This window comes from Condylostylus longicornis, unplaced genomic scaffold, assembly GCF_029603195.1.
Source record: "Condylostylus longicornis isolate FDR11 unplaced genomic scaffold, ASM2960319v2 ptg000006l, whole genome shotgun sequence".
NCBI classification, from domain to species: Eukaryota; Metazoa; Arthropoda; class Insecta; order Diptera; family Dolichopodidae; genus Condylostylus; species Condylostylus longicornis.
In genome coordinates, this window is record NW_026577975.1 from 6,097,619 (window position 1) to 6,105,019 (window position 7,401).

The 7,401-nt window shown below is 24.3% G+C and overlaps 1 protein-coding gene across 1 annotated transcript in view; it reads right to left on the reverse strand.

The window, feature by feature from the left end:
• Nucleotides 1-6,182, reverse strand: part of LOC129616940 (glucose dehydrogenase [FAD, quinone]) — a 30,675-nt gene extending 24,493 nt beyond the window's left edge. The window contains exon 1 of the mRNA XM_055532416.1: nucleotides 5,822-6,182. The gene's annotated coding sequence lies outside the window, so the exon portion shown is untranslated. The remainder of the gene's footprint in view (nucleotides 1-5,821) is intronic.
• Nucleotides 6,183-7,401: the final 1,219 nt, after the last annotated feature.

The window sequence follows — 7,401 nt, forward strand, 5'->3', positions numbered from 1 at the left end:
GAATTTAATTATAAAAGTATCATCATAAAATAAAATAAACCATTAATCAAAAGTTTTATTAGTTTTGTAAATTAAAATGCATTCTATGTATAGTTCAGAGAGATTTCATTTAATGGATGGTGTGGTGTAGTAGGCCAATCAGGTGTGGTTTACGAAAATATTATGTAATTTTGTGGTGACCATTTGTTTTTTTTACACTTCTACATTGCTTTTTACAATTCTACATTTTTTTTTTTGAGAAAATTTATGATTTCCTCCAAAATTTTCACAAAAATTTTTAGAAATTCATTAAATCATTCTAATTGAATAAAAATTATTTTATAAAGAATCGGAATATTTCATTTTTGAATATTTGCACAATTTTCCGAAATTAAAAATGGTTGACCTTCACTTGACCTTTTAAGTATTTAATCCTTTAACCTACATTAAATATAAGGCAAACTCCAAAATTGGGAATTTTTTTCAAATTAATTGAAATTTTTAAAAATTTGAATATTTTAAACTTATTGAATATACCAAGATAAAGTTTCGATCAATTGAAATTCTTAACTTACTAGGATTTCATTAGAAGCACATATTATGAAATATTTAAGGACAATACTAAAATAATAATTAAAACAAATGTGTTAAATTGTTGTCTAAATAGAATTTTAGTACAAAAATGTGTTAAAATTCTCTTTAGAAATTTGTTATCCCTCAATTAATGTACACATTTTTCGAAAACATATGGTTAGTTTAAAAATTATATCAAATTTTCCACACATATGGAAAATATTATAATTGAAAAAAATGATTTTCTATCGTCCTATGGGGCCTAAATTAATTCAATTTTATACTGTATATGAGGCAATTTTTTATAAAATTTATTAAAAATAAATACCTTTAAATATAAAAAGAAAAATTGTGTTATACCCAAATTTGGAGACATGCACCTGTTAAATATCATCAGTTCAATTCAATAAAATTGAGATTTATTAAGAGAATTGCACATGCATTGTAAATTTATTGCATTAGTGTATATGTGTAATTGTATAAATAATCACAAAAACTATGATGTATACACAGAGAGAAAAAATTATTTTTTGTTATAATTTATTTTTTATATTGTCATTGTGTGTTTGTGCGTATGTGTGGACATAAAGTTTTCATTTTATATATGGAAAATTTCAAAATTCCATTGAATAAAATTATACAAAAAAATGTTATGATTTTTTTTTTTTATAATATAAATAAAATTATTTTTGTTTTTTTATTAAGTATTTTTTAAATTTTCGCTGTTACGACAACAAATGCCATTGTATTTTTTATTTTCCTTATTAAAATTTACACAATTTTTATTATTACTATCGTATATAAAATGAATAATGAATATTGAAGCATGATTTGTTTCAATTTATTTGCTAATAAAATTAATAATAAATTTAAGTAATAAAATGGTTGCATCTTTAATTCATCAACTTGTTATATGAATGCATAAAAATGCATAAAATTAAATTCATTTATAATGTGGGAATATGTTTGACAAGGTTACATGTACAACATAAAATTTTTTTATTTGAGTTTCTATACGCATAATTTTAAATGCATTGTTACATAAATATTAAACAGTTGAACTCTAATTAAAAGGAGTTCCAAGAAATTTGAAATTTTCTTTCCAGTGCTCGAGATTTAGTTTTGAATTTTCTCTCTTATAAGAGCAAATATAAACTAAATCTCCGACTAATATAGAGAAAATTCAAAACAGACTATGAAAATAAGTTGAGTAATAGGAGTGAATCTTTCTAATTCAGGTTCTACTGTATATGTAAATAAATGACAATAAAAAAAATTTTTTTTAGCAAGATTTTCCTTCAGTAAATAATATTATTTTTCCATATTTTTTTAATAGATTCATTGACAAAAGGATCAATTTTCTTCTTTAGGAAATGAAAAATTTCATGAATGAAATGTTAAATTAAAATAAATGTTATTATTGTTATTTAAAAAAAAAATACCTTTTAGGGGGTGTTTATACATTGTTATACCATAAAGAGGTGGATAAAACATGGTAAATACTGTGGTGAAGGTGTATGGGAAAATTTGTATTATATACAGAAATTATAGAAGTATATTATTTGATATTAAAAAAAATATATTCAGATTTATGATAAATATATTAAGAAAACATTTTACGAGAGCTTTCGATAAGCTCATCTCAATTGGAGGCCTTAAAATTCTAATAATTTTAATAAATTTTGGAATACTAATCAGTAATTATTCATTTAACGTCATCTATATACGTTGCAAAGAGATTAATTAACAGGTGATAGTAATAAATTTTGTCATTATGCTCATAATTAATTTTAAAATACAATGATGCTCATACTCTCACTTGTCACACTCTCATACTAAATTACATTCATTTGTCACACACTTAAACTAAATTTTATATAGTACAGTGAATTACTCTCACATAGTAAACGCGTGAAGTCTGAGTCAATTTTATCTTCGAGAAAATTGGCTAATATTGTGAGGAGGAACTCTATTATTGTGGTATTGTGAGTTGATTCTAGTGTTATTGCAGCTTAATGATTAGGTTATTTGTAACTAAAATTAAAATATGTAACCTATTAAGTTATTGGGTAGTAAAAATTTAAGAGAATCATTTTTTTTTTTGCAATTTTATTATTACTTATAATACGAGCTTGATTTGTATCTTTCATTACATTATTTAAATTGACCCGAAAAATATAAGATTTTATGAGGATTTTATATACGAAATTAAAAAAAAAAAAATTGTAATTACTCCACACAATTTTTGAAAATAAAAGTGTTACAGAGTGCTTGTTGCTTATATACACATAAAATTTATTGGCTATATAAAAAGATACAAAATTTTGCATAATCGAAATTTTACAACACAGACAAAATGAAATTTTTTTTTTCTTTCAAAAACTCTTCTTATTTTTAATTCAAGATAATTTTATAAAATTTTAACAACACTTAAAATCTTATATGGCGCCAATAATACGCTTAAGTATTTAAATTGTTCATCATTATTTTTATTCGGTACATACACAAAACAAAGTTATGCTTACTCCTTTGTATATAATTTTAATAAATTACGGTACATACACAAAACAAAGTTATGCTTACTCCTTTGTATATAATTTTAATAAATTATAAACTACATACCATATTACTCGTATATATATGCCTGTATGAAGCTACATTTATAATGAAATTATTAAAAAAAAAAAAATATTTTCTTGTAACACCTTTTTATTGGAATTTCCATAAAAAATTTCATTTATACTTGGATTATACGTGAACGTGTATATGCTCGTACTACTTTTTAAACTTACTCTTACTTTATGTGTAAATCCAATATATATGTACTTATAAACGAAAATAGAATTAAAAAATATTTAATATATCAGTTTGAATTTATTATATAAAACTGACTATACATATATATACGAGTACTTTAATAATAAAGTTAATAAGAATCCTGTTTGTCCTGTTTTAATTTCTTGTCTCTTATATTAATTTTTCTTTTCATTGTATATATAAATAAAAATTGCCTAAAGTGTATATTAAGCCAACAACATTTTTCTGTCAAATATTTTCTATATTATATTTTTAAATATTAAATAAAAAGAAACCGGTAATTTTTTCAGCTAACTTTTTTTTTGTAAGTTAAAAGTCTAAGAATAATAAATTATTTATGATAATAATCATTAAAAATGTTTACAATGATGAGCAAAAATATTGTATACAAATTTGAAATTTAATAGAAGATTTATGTAAGTAGTTCTTCAGTGGGTTTCCTATACGTGCGTGTAATTATTTTCAAAATTAATTTCAAATATTTCCAACTAAATTTGAATCAAGATTTGTAGATTCTAATCTGCAACAAGCGAGGTTACAGTGCACCGCGACCACTTACATTAGAATCTATTATGCGTCTCCCCTCTCTGAATGATGGGTATGCTCTACAACACACTCTCGAAATCTAACAATAACTTCGATTACATAATCAATAAATTTTCGTTATTTTCAATTATGATAATTGAAATTACCAAATCCCGAATAATATTTTCCCTTTTATATACAACGAGAAAAAAAATAGAGTTGACCATGTCAACTCTGTGATACCCGTACGAATTTGTTGTCATATGTGCGAATAAAGATGCCATAACTGACTATGGGACAGACTATGACTTTATGTTGCCGTATATTAATTTATGCAAAATTTCAGTACTGTGTTTTTCAAAATACTGTGTGTGCCAAACTACTTTTAAAGTTGTATGGCAGGTACCAGAAGCAGCCAAGTAATTTCAACGACTTTTATCAGACACATTGGCCCTACTAATATATTCATTTGTGCGAAATTTCAATACCATAGCTTTTATAGTTTCTGAGATATAGCCAAATAACTTTTGAAGTTGTATGGCAGGTACCAGAAGGAACCAAGTAATTTCAACAACTTTTATGAGACACAATGGCCCTAATAATATATTCGTTTGTGTGAAATTTCAATACCATAGCTTTTATAGTTTCTGAGATATATCCAAATAACTTTTGAAGTTGTATGGCAGGTACCAGAAGGAACCAAGTAATTTTAACGACTTTCATGAGACACATTGGCCATAATAATATATTCATTTGTGTGAAATTTCAATACCATAGCTTTTATAGTTTCTGAGATATATCCAAATAACTTTTGAAGTTGTATGGCAGGTACCAGAAGGAACCAAGTAATTTTAACGACTTTTATGAGACACATTGGCCCTAATAATATATTCGTTTGTGTGAAATTTCAATACCATGGCTTTTATAGTTTCTGAGATATATCCAAATAACTTTTGAAGTTGTATGGCAGGTACCAGAAGGAACCAAGTAATTTTAACGACTTTTATGAGACACATTGGCCCTAATAATATATTCGTTTGTGTGAAATTTCAATACTACAACTTTTATAGTTTTTGAGATATAGCCAAATAAATTTTGAAGTTGTATGGCAGCTACCCGAACCGGTACCCTGATCATGTCCAATTTAAATAGGGTTCTGGCACTTACTACAATAAATCATTTGTGAAAATTTGGTGAACTTAGCTCAATTAGTTTTTGAGTTATCGTTCGGACGGACGGACGGACGGACAGACAAAGCTAAATCAACTCAGAATTCGACGCTGATCAAAAACATACACTTGAGTCTATATCTAAGACCGTTATTTCTCAACGTTACAAACGGTAAGGCAAATTTAGTATACCCTTCGAACATACGTTCGTACGGGTATAAAAATATGAGTTGATACTTCAAATTTTTTAACAAGTACTGTGTGACACAAAAATAAAAATTTCACATCAGTTTGAAAAAAAATAAATCCTGTTACACACCCATATAGTTCTTCTTCCGATAAAAGGCTTTTTTTTTTTTTATAAAATTTTTCTTTATGTTTTGCTTAATTTATGCAAGAGTTAGAAAAATACCGTTAAACTAGTTTTTTTTTCGTTTTCTTTATTAATATGTACTGCATGTGCTTGTCAGTATTAAGTATTAAAAGACGTATTTTTTTTTATTTTCTTTTTTTCAATCCATATATCAATATTTTATGAAAATTATAAACACTTTATATCTGCAATTATACAAGTCCCATAGATCTATCAAAGAATAATCATAAAGAAAAATAAAGCAAAAATGTGTTTAAAAATAGAAGCGCAGCCTTGATTTCTAGTGTTTTTTTCACTGATTCTTTATACTTAGAGTAAGATTATTTGAAATAACTTGTAAACAATATTAATGGGATCTCTTTGGGTGTTATGGTGACTTACTTACCACATGATTTATATTTAAAATTGTTTTTGGTTTTTTGTTTTCTTTCTTTTCCTAATTTACAGATGATTTAACGGGTTAATCCAGATGTTTGGCTAGTTTTTTTTGTTTTTTACTTCTTGCTATAAAATTTAATAGTTAAAAATTTATTTGAAACACAATTAAAATTGTTTACACTGAAAAAGAAATTTTGGTATCACGTTTTTTCATCTTAGAAACAATTTAAAGGTCACTTTTTTTCTTTATGCATTTTCAAAATTTTTAAAATATTTTTTTAGTTGTTGTTGTTATTTTGTAATTAACTTAATAATTTTTTCCTTGTTTACAGGAAGAAAAATAAGAAAAAAATATACTGAATAATTAATTATTTTTGTTTTGCGTTTGCACGTTTAAATTTTCAAACTCATTTTCACGAAAATAAAATAAAAATAATTTATTAAATTTTCTGCAACATTAAATTTCAAATTTTATTTTCTTTTAATTTTTATTTATTTGAAAATTAAAATTTTTAAAGTGAATTTTTTAAAATAAAAATTCATTCAAAATTATTTATTTATTATGTTTTTTAAATTAATTAATTAATTTTACGATCATAAAAAAATTTTTTAAAATATAAAAATTATATTCATAAAATATTTCCAATTAAATTTGTTACTAATTGTAACTATTCACGACCGGTGCTTACAAATGACTGACTGAATTTATAATTTTGTTTTTTAGTTTTAATAACTTTTTTTTTTCTGCTTTTCTACTCTTCCAGTTTAAAAAATTCCAATTCCAATTGAAAAAAAATTGAGCTGACAGTATTACTTAATTCTCATTTCTCAAAATTAAAAAAATTACTCAATTACTATATAAGACATAAGAAAGCACAAAAGTGAGACTGCAATTCTCTCTCGAACTTTTTAAATTTTTCATTTTATTTTTTCTTTTCTCTGGTTTTTTTTATTTTCTGTTGAATAACTTGAGTTACCATACCAGTTAACACTAGTTTGATTGTTGTATATATAGGTCTTTATTACTTATTTTTATTTCCATCGAAAATATAGGTGAATATTGGATTTATAATATTTTATTTTGTGATCTTATGAAGCCAACAATAATGTTTTACTATATGCTTGATAAAAGGGATCGTTTGAAAACTTTATATTACGACTACTATATGAGTAATTGTTTTTAGTTATACATCTTATTTTGTATTTTTATTGTATAAGATAAATAAATAACAATTTGGCCCAAATTTCCAGAATTCCAAGAGAATTTATGGAAAAGAAAAGATAAAAAATTCGTTGGAAAACAGTGATTGCTTTTATTGTTGATATATGCACGTTAGCGTTTGCATTTCATCATCTATAGCTATATTTACAGCTAAATTTTCTTCCACAATTTCTTCTGTTTTTCTATATTTATTTCTCTTTTATTCATTCTTCTTTTATTTACTAGTTTCTGTTTTGAATCTTTAAATATATTATGATGCTTTTCGAACACGTTTTTATAGTCTTTCTCAATTATTTTATCTTACATCATTATTTACTTCATATGTACATGAATTATAAGTGTTGTCGTCCAAATTATATATAGAT